Genomic DNA, 12364 nt, shown 5'->3' with positions numbered 1-12364 from the left:
AATCCTCAATAAAATACTGGCAAACCAAATCCAGCAGCACATCAAAAAGCTTATCCACCATGATCAAGGGGGGTTCATCCCTGGGATGCAAGGCTGGTTCAACATATGCAAATCAATAAATGTAATCCAGCGTATAAACAGAACCAATGACAAAAACCATATGATAATCTCAACAGATGCAGAAAAGGCCTTTGACAAAATTCAACAATGCTTCATGCTAAAAACTCTCAATAAATTAGGTATTGATGGAACGTATCTCAAAATAATAAGAGCTATCTATGACAAACCCACAGCCAACATCATACTGAATGGGCAAAAACTGGAAGCATTCCCTCTGAAAACTGGCACAAGACAGGGATGCCCTCTCTCACCACTCCTATTCAACATAGTGTTGGAAGTTCTGGCCAGGGCAATCAGGCAGGAGAAGGAAATAAAGGGTATTCAATTAGGAAAAGAGGAAGTCAAATTGTCCCTGTTTGCAGATGACGTGGTTTTATATCTAGAAAACCCCATTGTCTCAGCCCAAAATCTCCTTAAGCTGATAGGCAACTTCAGCAAAGTCTCAGGATACAATATCAATGTGCAAAAATCACAAGCATTCTTGTACACCAATAACAGACAGAGAGTCAAATCATGAGTGAACTCCCATTCACAATTGCTTCAAAGAGAATAACATACCTAGGAATCCAACTTACAAGAGACATGAAGGACCTCTTCAAGGAGAACTACAAACCACTGCTCAATGAAATAAAAGAGGATACAAACAAATGGAAGAACATTCCATGCTCATGGGTAGGAAGAACTGATATCATGAAAATGGCCATACTGCCCAAGGTAATTTATAGATCCAATGTCATCCCCATCAAGCTACCAATGACGTTCTTCACAGAATTGGAAAAAACTACTTTAAAGTTCATATGGAACCAAAAAAGAGCCCACATTGCCAAGTCAATCCTAAGCCAAGAGAACAAAGCTGGAGGCATCATGCTACCTGACTTCAAACTATACTGCAAGGCTACAGTAACCAAAACAGCATGGTACTGGTACCAAAACAGCATGCTACTGGTACCAAAACAGAGATATAGACCAGTGGAACAGAATAGAGCCCTCAGAAATAATGCTGCATATCTACAACCATCTGATCTTTGACAAACCTGACAAAAACAAGAAATGGGGAAAGGATTCCCTATTTAATAAATGGTGCTGGGAATACTGGCTAGCCATACGTAGAAATCTGAAACTGGATCCCTTCCTTACACCTTATACAAAAATTAATTCAAGATGGATTAAAGACTTAAATATTAGACCTAAAACCTTAAAAACCCTAGAAGAAAACCTAGGCAATACCATTCAGGACATAGGCATGGGCAAGGACTTCATGTGTAAAACACCAAAAGCAATGGCAACAAAAGCCAAAATTGACAAATGGGATCTAATTAAACTAAAGAGCTTCTGCACAGCAAAAGAAACTACCATCAGAGTGAATAGGCAACCTACAGAATGGGAGAAAATTTTTGCAATCTACTCATCTGACCAAGGGCTAATATCCAGAATCTACAATGAACTCAAACAAATTTACAAGAAAAAAACAAACAACCCCATCAAAAAGTGGGCAAAGGATATGAACAGACACTTCTCGAAAGAAGACATTTATACAGCCAAAAGACACATGAAAGAATGCTCATGATCACTGGCCATCAGAGAAATGCAAATCAAAACCACAATGAGATACTATCTCACACCAGTTAGAATGGCCATCATTAAAATGTTAGGAAACAAGAGGTGCTGGAGAGGATGTGGAGAAATAGGAACACTTTTACACTGTTGGTGGGACTGTAAACTACTTCAACCATTGTGGAAGTCAGTATGGCGATTCCTCAGGGATCTAGAACTAGAAATACCATTTGACCCAGCCATCCCATTACTGGGTATATACCCAAAGGATTCTAAATCATGCTGCTATAAAGACACATGCGCACGTATGTTTATTGTGGCACTATTCACAATAGCAAAGACTTGGAACCAACCCAAATGTCCAACAATGATAGACTGGATTAAGAAAATGTGGCACATATACACCATGGAATACTATGCAGCCATAAAAAATGATGAGTTCACGTCCTTTGTAGTGACATGGATGAAACTGGAAAACATCATTCCCAGCAAACTGTTGCAAGGACAAAAAACCAAACCCCACATGTTCTCACTCATAGGTGGAAATTGAACAATGAGAACACATGGACAAGGAAGGGGAACATCATACACTGGGGCCTGTTGTGGGGTGGGCGGAGGGGGGAGGGATAGCATTAGGAGATATACCTAATGTTAAATGATGAGTTAATGGGTACAGCACACCAACATGGCACATGGATACATAGGTAACAAAACTGCACATTGTGCACATGTACCCTAAAATTTAAAGTATAAAAAAAAACATGCCCAAGCCTTAATAGACACCTCATGCAGAAGATATACAGATGGCAAATAAACATATGAAAAGATGCTTCACATCATATGTCATCAGAGAAATGCAAATTAAAACATACATGAGATACCACCTCTATTAGAATGGCCAAAACACTGAAAATATCAAATGGTAAGGATGTGGATCAGTGGAAACTCTCATTCATTGCTGGTAGGAACGCAAAATTGTACAGCTACTGTGGAAGACCATTTAGCAGTTTCTTGCAAAGTTAAATGTAGTTACCATAAGATCCATCAATCAAATTTCTTGGTATTTACCCAAATGAGTTGAAAATGCTTTCACACAAAAACACAATGTTTATAGCAGCTTTATTCAAGTAAAACTTGGAAGCAACCAACATGTCCTTCAGAAGGTGGCAGATATACCAACTATGGTACACCCAGACAATGGAATATTACCCAGCAACAAAAAGAAGTTAACTATCAAATCATAAGAGGACACAGAGGAGCCTTAAATGCACATTGATACATAAAAGAGGCCAATCTGAAAAGGCTACGTACTGTATGATTCCAACTAGAAGACATTCTGGAAAAGGCAAAACTATGTTGGCAGTAAGATAATCAGTGGATTCCAGGGCTAGGAGCGGAGGGAGGGATGCATAGGTTCAGTGCAGAGGACGTTTAGGGCAGGGAAAGTCTTCTGCATGATATTAAATTGTGCACACATGCCTTTATACATTTGTCCAGACTCAGAACGTACAGCACCAAGGATGAATCTTAGTGTGGGCAATGGGCTTTAGCAAATAATTTAGTCAATATTGGTTCATCAATTTTATCAAGGGCCCCTCACCCTAATGCAAGATGTCAACAGGATGGGAAACTGTGTATAGAGGGAAGGTATATGGAAACCCTTTTCTGTGCAATTTTTCTGTAAACCTAAAACTGCTCTAAAAAATAAAGTCTATTAATTTTTACAAAGCGCTTTGGTTCTTTAGCTTAATGACTTGCATTAATTAATATAAGAGTATTGTATACCTAATAGCTTTTACATACAATAAAATGTTACAAAACAGTAAATGCTTAAACATTTTGTTTTCTTAATAAGTTCTCTATTATTTCCTGTATTACTTTTCTTTTTAATTCATTCAACAAATACTTGAGCAATCACCATGATCCAGGCTTAACACAGTGCCTTGCACATACGAATGAATGAAAGAAAGAAAGAGAAAGAAAGAAAGAAAGAGAGAAAGAAAGGAAGGAAGGAAAGAAGGAAGGAAGGAAAGAAGGAAGGAAGGAAGGAAGGAAGGAAGAAAGAAAGAAAGAAAGAAAGAAGAAAGAAAGAAAGAAAGAAAGAAAGAAAGAAAGAAAGAAAGAAAGAAAGAATTGAATGAATGAATGAACAGGTGGGTGAGTGAGTGAGTGAGGCTGGCCCTCCAAGGAAACATTAAACTATAGCCCATTTCCTTTCAGCACACGATGGTTTTACCTCCCTCCTTCTCCTCTGCTGTCCCTCCTCTCATCCCTATCTTTATGCCAAAGGCTGCTCCAGCCTCCACAAACAGGGTTACTTATTTACAGTTTCCACGTTGCAGCTTATTAAAAGGTTTAGGGGCTTCACATTTTAATAAGTCAACCAAGAACAGGAAGCAAGCAGATCCGGAGGCGGCTCATTCAGAAAACTCTGTCAGCTTTCGTGCCTCACATTTGCAGGATGGGTTTTTCAAAGCATTTATTTTTACGAGGGGCCAAGTAGAGTTGGACACAGTTATTCGTCTACTCAACAGCTAGACCCTCATTCAAGAAAAGAGCTGACAGCCAAGCCAGGTTATTTGCAGAATCTGACCTAACTTCAGCCTCTGATTCAGTAGGCTGGACCTGTCTGGGCCCAACTGTGAGACTCTGACCCAATGCGCAAGCCACATTTTATCTTCCGAGGCTCCTGTATCAGAGCTCTATAGCTAGAATAATCCAGGGAGATGGAGTCCACTACCTTAACTGTTGAAACAAGGTTGTGTCCCACCGCTTCTCTTTTGAATCTTTAATGAGACTTGGTTCAGCTTTCCGTGGTAATAAGAGACTTGCATAATCTCTTATTGCAGAACCTAGAACGATCATCTGTCTTTAAGCTGACAACGTGCTGTCCTAGCTAGTGTCAGAAAAGCAGCTGAGCCTCCATCCTTCCACATTTAACCCTTTTGCATTTCAGTGGCACCAAACTGTGCTAGACTTTCCAACAGGTCCTTGCTAACTCAGAAGCCATGACTTGCCCACTTGAACAGGGCAAAAAAAATCCCATGACAGATGAATAGTGAAGAGTTTGATTTGCTTTGTCTCTTGTGTGCTAGTTTTCCACTAGAGCTAGGAAATAGAAAGGCAGAAACATTTATTATTATTTATAATGCTCAGTTTTGTTACACAGTGAGGGAAGGAGGGAGGGGAGAGGAAAAGCATGGTGCTGAGTTCAGGTGTAAGAAGAGTTGTTGAGAGCTGTCTGCAGTGCTGGTTCCTTCTGAGTCCCTTGTCTCAGGCAAGGGCATAGACAGCCTCCCCGTCTCTGGCTGAACCTCATCATCCTCAGCAGTCCATCCTCCCCCATCCTCCATCAGCCACCATGTCCATTCTTTCTTCTGGTTTCTCCTGTGTGTCTCTTCTTTACCTTTTCAGTGACTTAATTCAGGCCCTTGTCACCTTTTTTGTTCATTTAATTCAATCAACAGTCATTTGTTGAGTGTCTACAAGTGCATGAAGCCCTGGAGATCTGTGGGCCTGTCAGGCCTCACCCTGCTGGCAGGGCCCTGGGAGCCAGAGGAATGTTAAACCAGTGACCTCAAGTAGGAGGAGGATTTCAAAGGGAGGGTCAGGGCGCCCTGAACGTGGATGAAAGGCGAGTGCACCAGCCTGGGGGCACATGGAAAGCTTACCGGAGGCTGTGACGTTTAAGTTGAGACCAAACAGAAGGGCCACGGGTAGCAAAGGGGTCCTTAGTCCAAGGGATTTGCAGACCTGGCTCTGGCTCTTGTCTCCCTGCTCCCCCTCGCTGCTCAGCTGTGCGTCTGAAAGAGCCGGAAGCGCCTCTCTGCAATCCTTACTTTCCAGGGTGCTGGTTTGTTGTCCACAGAACAACCTGTTCTCTGAGCGGCTCCTCCTGCGGCTCCTGCACAGGAACCTCCTGCACTGCTCCAGGAGCACCCCCTGCAGCTCAGCATCCCGTGCCTCTGTGTCCTTCCTTGCATTTGGTTTTTGCTTTCTCTATCTTGAAAAGTCATTCTTGTTCTTCAGAGCTCAGCTTACAGGTTGTTTTACTTGGTTCCCATTAATAATAGTAATTTTTCCCTTGGCTATTCTGAAGTTTGTCACACACATCAATAGTTTAGAGCCCAGACCATTCTGCCATATGTTATATTGGAGGTTATTTGTATGTCTTTAGCGTAAATGACGCTTGAGGATGGAAACATCATTGCATCTTCCAGCATCAGCACCAACACTGACACTAGCACCAGCACCAGTACCAGCACTAACACTAGCACCAGTACCAGCACCTAGCATCAGCACCAGCACTAGCACTTAGCATCAGCGCCCAAACTAGCATCAGCACTTAGCACCCAGTACTAACACCAGCACCTAGCATCCAGCATCAGCACCACTACCCAGCACCCAGCATTAGCACCAGCACCCAGCATTCAGCACCCAGTATTGGCACCAGCACCTATGACCCAACATTAGTATTGACACCCTGCACTGGCACCGAACACTAGTGCAAGCATCCAGCCTCCAGTAAAATATCTTGTATGATGCAGTGTTTCAGTGAATGTTTGTTAAATTGTATTAACACTCACTTTTGTAATTCAATTAATGACTCTGAAGAAGATTTTTCCCATACTAAGAAACCATCATTGCAAAGTTACAACTCTGTGGGTATGAGATTCCTTTTTTTGTTTTTGCATGTCATGTTTTTGCATGTCATTAAAAATTAATACCCTATAATTGCTAACACCTAAGTGTGTGCAATTTAATATGATGTAAGGAGTGACAGTGAGATCCTTCCTAAACTTGTGCTGAGTGAACAGGGGTAAGTCCTACAGAGCTACTGCAGGTGGAATTAAGAAAATGGAGTTGAAAAGCGAACCCACAAAGCTCCATTCTGTAAGCAAAAATAACACTAAGGCAAAGAATCATTTGCACTGAGCCCAGTTCTCCACTGCGGCTGGGATGGACTGGCCCTCGCCGCAGCCCCACTGCAGAAGGATGTGGGTAGCTAGTCTCCAGGCCTAGTCTCGGGAGGTACATTTCCCATGGTACTCACTAATGAAAGGAGGAGGTGTTATTAATGTTGGCTTACTGTTAATTGTTCATTGCCCTACAGTTTATGAAGAGCTTTTACATGATTTCACTTGAAAACAATTTTCAGTGGATGAGGTAGGTATTGTTTTCATTTTACAGAGCAAGAAGACACAGGTTCAGGATGGTTCATTTATTTCTTCATTTAACAACTATTTATTGGCCGTGGCTGTTCCAGACGCACATAGTGTGGAACTCGCCCCGGTGGGCGAGCAGGCAGGGACGGTGCCTAAGTCCCCACATGACTGCGGCGGAGTGCAGTGGATGCTAAACGTGGGAGCTGGCAGGAGTGCCTGCCTCCGTGACTCGGAGCTGTTGGAGTGAGCGTCTGGGATGCATGTTATACCTTGCCTCTTCACTCAGATGGAAAGTTGAGCTTCAAATAAAGAGGCCAACTCTATGCCTCTTAAGATTCTTGGGAACTCATAGCGCCAATTGGATCTTCAGCACGATCCCATGGGGGTATTTCCGAGTTGAACTTTTCACTTTCTGTCCATTCGGGCTCAGCTGCCTGGTGAAGCTACTTGAGATCTTTGTTAGCTGTGTTTGGTCTGTGTTTTCTGGACAATTACTTTTTAGTTTTTAAATGGGTAGACTACTTAGAAACCACCAAGAGCTGTTACTTGTGTGTTCCTTCACATACAAGCTGGATAATTTACCGCTGTGATATAAGATGTTTTCCCCTACAGTACTCACCAGAGTGTCCTCAGAGCCAAGTAAGCCCTCAGGTTACCACTGGCAGTCTCGGCCTCGCCGCTCTGCAGAGCGCAGGGCAGCAGCCAGGCCAATGCCATGCCTTCCTGCAGGTGTCTGCAGGTCTGCCAACCCCATCAGGGGCTGGACTCTGTGCGTGAGGTGAGTGGCTCAGGTACAAAGAGACTATGTCATTGGCAGGTGTGGGGGCTGCCCAGAAGCCCTGCTCCTCACAGGAGCCGTTGATGCAGCTTCCAGGGTCCCCAGTCCCCATGTGGGGCGTGCCTGGCATGCCCATAGAAATGACTTCCCAGCAGTGTTCATTCCAGGGGCAGGTTATCAATCAGGCTGTTTCTACTATTGGGACGTTGCTTGGTGACATAATTACACATTCCATCTTTGTCTGTTTCCAGGAGAACAGAGTCCAGAAGTTAACTGCAAGGCAACTTATCAGGCAGAAGGGGAAATATTTTGTTCATGTTTTGCCCATATCCCCATCAAGACCTGGATAATAATATCAGCTTTTCTTCACGGGGGCATACAAAGGTCATTGAAATGTTTGACAGGAAAATCATTTCCTTTAGGACAATGTTCTGATTTTACCACCCAGCACTGGCTTAAGTTAGAGCGAGGGGGTATCATCTGCATCCCCAGCATTGAGTTGGCCTTGTTTTCTTCAGGATGATGTAGGCTTGGTGACACAGAGATGATGTGTCATGATGCAGAGTGATCTGCTGTGATTTCACCCAGAGAGGTGTCAGTCATTCCCGAGCAGCCTGCCATTCCTGCAAGCCTGGGTGGCAAGAGTGCACAGGGAGCTCTGCAGAGTCAGCAGGGAATACAGATTGGCTGACCGGTGCAGGATGGCATAGCTGGGTCAGAGGGGCACACCCAGCACATGGCCCCTCGTTCTGAGCTGCCTGGCAAAGGGTGCTGCTCGCCTGTTCCCACTTAAGATGAGCACCCAGGTAGGGGCCGCAATGTCTGAATATAACCCAAGTCTCTGTAAGGAGCAGTGGGATGGAAACCTGTGGTTTCTTAGGCAGTTCCCTTAGGCATCATGCACACTGACAATCACAAATCACACAGGGCAGTTCTAGTGTGTTCTTCCCAGTAGGACAGAGGTAAGTGGTCGATAGACTGGATCAGTGCATCTGGCCATGATGTCAGGCACCTAAGGTCCTGCCCGAGGCCCCACGGAGCTGCCTTCTCCACTTCTGCATCCCTTGCAAGCCTGCATTCACCTGTTTGTTTCTTGAGAGGATGCGTTGCCCATCTCCTGACTGTGGCTCCTTGTGTCCCACGACCAACCATCACCTTCACTTCAGGTAAGTGAGAGAGAAGTGAAAGAGAAGACGAGGCCTTGACTGTGGGGCAGTCCGGGGCCTGTGGAGCCAATATCAGCAACAGCTGTTAGTTCCGTATGGCAGCCTTTTCCGGGACTTCAGGAGTTTCCAGACGGCTGCAGCAGGGCGTGCAGAGCTTGGTTTGCGGTTACCACATTCTTCCTAAGCAGAGTCCAGAAATGGTTGCACCATTCCCTCGGAGGTGTCTCATCAGAGGGGAGAATCATGGAGCGGCAGTGACACCTGGGCACCCTAGCTTTGTGCGGCAGACAACAGCCACGCTGCGTTTTCACGTGTAGTCTCCCCTTCAGTCCCCTTCCACGGGTTCCGTGCAGTGCGGACACCATAGCGTTGCGCTTGTCTTTCTGGCAACATTCCGACATCCTCTCCTGTTTATCCACTATATTCTGGTCCTCAGGAACAGACACTTTTTTAGATTTATCATTTAACAATAGTTAGTAGTAGTATTAGAATCAAGGTCATTCATAATATTTTTGTTTACTAATTGTGTCGAGTTTACTTCCAAGGCTTTTGTCACTACTCAGAATTTTTTTTTTTTTTTTTTTTAAAGGCAGGGTCTTGCTCTATCATCCAGGCTGGAGTGCAGTGGTGTGATCTCGGCTCACTGCAGCCTCGACCTCCAGGCTCAGGTGATACTCCCACCTCAGCCTCCTGAGTAGCTGGAACTACAGGCACGGACCACCACGCCTGGCCAATTTTAAAATTTTTTCGTAGAGGCAGGGTCTTGCTATGTTGCCAGACTAGTCTCAAACTCCTGGCCTCAAGTGGTCCTCCTTCCTTGCCCTCCCAAAGTGCTGGGATTACAGGCGTGAGCCACCCCTCCCGGCCTCCATCTTTGACAGCCATCCTTCCGCCTCTGTAGCTTTGCTCTATTCAGAGACCCTTAACCTGTGCTCCATTACAACTGGATCTCACTCAGGCTGCAACTCACCCCTTTGTTTTAAGAAGTGATGACATAAAAGCTCAAGGTGCTGCTTCTTTGAGCTGTTTAAGTTGAAAGGATTCTCTCGTAACATTTTCAGGTGTTCTGAAAGCTGCTGAAGGAGATATCTTGAAGCAGAGAACTCTGTTGTCTATTTCCGGTTCCTAAGACTGATGCAGGCGGCTGTGGTGGTGTGGGCGCGTGGGTGGATGGGCTGTGGTGTGTGTCATTTTGTAAGCATCTTCCTTTCTTGTATGCACACTTACAACTATAAATTTTGAACTCTAAGTATTGTTATAGTTGCATCCCACAACTTTGATCTTGTATTTTCACTATTATTATGTTAAAAATATTAAAAGTATTTAAATAAAAATATTAATTAATTAATATTAATTAAAAATATTTAATATTTTAAATTTAAAAAGTTAAAAATAGGTTAAATAGTTTATCTGGCAATGTCTTCTTTGACTCGTGATTTAAGTGTTTACTTAATTTACATATATTTGGCGCTTTTCTACAAATCTTATTGATAATTGATTTCTAATTTAATCCCATTTTGGTCAGAGAAGATACTCTGTAAGACTTTAATCTTTCAAAATTTATTGAGATGTGTTTTAAGGCCCAACATACAGTCGATCTTGGTGAATAGTTCAGGAGCTCTTGAAAATAATGCGTATTTCACAGTTGTTGGATGCATGTTGTGTTCTGTGAATGTCAACTAGGTCCAGTTGGTGAATGGCGCCATTCAGATTTTCTACTTCCTCATTGATTTTTTTTGTCTAGTTACTCTGTCAATTAATCAGACGGGGGTCTGACTATAACTTGTTAGATATGGCTATGTCTATTTTTCTCTTTAGTTCTTTTTTTTTTTTGGTGGAGTTTAACTCTGTTGCCCAGGCTGGAGTGCAGTGGCAAGATCTCAGCTCATTTCAACCTCCACCTCCCAGGTTCAAGCGATTCTTGTGCCTCAGCCTCCTGAGTAACTGGGATTACAGGTGTGTGCCACCATGCCTGGCAATTTTTTTTTTTTTTTTAATTTTTGATAGAAACAGAGTTTCATCATGTTTGGTCATGAACTCCTGATCTCAAGTGATCCACCTGCCTCAGCCTCCCAAAGTGATGGGATTACAGGTGTAAGGCACCACACCTTGCCTATTTTTCTCTTTAGTTTTGTTAGTTTTTGCTTCATGCATTTTCAAGCTTTATTGTTAGGTACACACACATAATTGTTATGTATTTGTGATACATTGGCCTTTTGATCATTATAAAATATATCTCTTTATCTCTGATGGACTCCTTTTCTTGAAGTCTATTTGATTGTAGAGTAAGATACTCACTCCAGCTTTTATATAATTAGCATTTGCATGAAATATCTTTCTCCATCCTTTTACTTTCAATCTGTTTACATCTTTTTTCTTAAACTAAATCTTTTGTAAATAGAATATACTTTGGTCTGGCTTCTTTTTTTTCCTCCAGGCTGCTAATTTTTGCCTTTAGTTACAGCTTTTAGTCCACTTGCATTTAGTGAAATTATTGGTATGACTGGATTTAATTTTGCCATTTTGCGATTTGTTTTCTACTTCTTTTCCCTCTCTCTTTTTTCCCTCTCTGTTCCTCCTTTCTTGATTTCTTTGGAGTCCGTTGAATATTTTCTAGTATTCCAATGTAACTATTCATTCTATTGGCTTTTTTGTTATATGTTTTTCCATCATATTTTAACAGCTTGCTCTGGGGAAGTGGCTCTCACACTTTATGTGCATCAAAATCATCTGGAGGGCTTATTAAAACACAGACTGTTAGGCCCCACCCCCAGAGCTTCTGATTCAGGAGGTCTCATTCCCAATAAGTTCTCAGATGCTGCTGCTGCTGCTGCTGCTGGTCAGGAGAACACCCTCTGAGAACCACCACTTGGGAATCAACTCTGCATCTTTAACTGTTTTATTTCTTTCTTTTTTTTTTTTTTTTGAGATGGAGTCTTGCACTGTCTCCCAGTCTGGAGTACAGTGGTGTGATCTCAGCTTACTGCAACCTCTGCCTCCCGGGTTCAAGCAATTCTCCTGCCTCAGCCTCCCAAGTAGCTGGAATTACGGGCACCTGCCACCATATCCAGGTAATTTTTTATATTTTTAGTAGACACGGGGTTTTGCCATGTTGGCCAGGCTGGTCTCCAACTCCTGGCCTCAGGTGATCCACCTGACTTGGCCTCCCAAAGTGCTGGGATTACAGGCGTGAGCCACCACGCCCGGCCTTCGTCTTTAACTTTTTACAGTTAATTTGTCCTACCTTATATAAAATACAACATATAGTTTCATTTACCTCCCATCTGATCATTGGTGCTGTTGTTGTCATATATATCACATCTGTATATTTTAGAAACCCACAACATATTGTTTTACTTTTTGTACTAAATCGTCATATGCCTTTTAGTGAAATTAAGAGAAAAAAGAAAAAATATAGTTTTGTTTTGTTTTTTAAATTTAACCACACTTTCCCATGTCCTGTGATGTTCATCCTCCCTGGAGATTGAATCTATGATCTGGTGTTGTTTCCCTTTAGCCTGAAGAAGTCCCCTTAGCATTTCTATTTTTTTAAATATGCATTTATTTATTTAATATCTATT

This window comes from Symphalangus syndactylus, chromosome 15, assembly GCF_028878055.3.
Source record: "Symphalangus syndactylus isolate Jambi chromosome 15, NHGRI_mSymSyn1-v2.1_pri, whole genome shotgun sequence".
Taxonomy (NCBI): Eukaryota; Metazoa; Chordata; class Mammalia; order Primates; family Hylobatidae; genus Symphalangus; species Symphalangus syndactylus.
The sequence above is the reverse complement of the archived record's forward strand: the minus strand, read 5'-3'. Positions refer to the sequence as shown.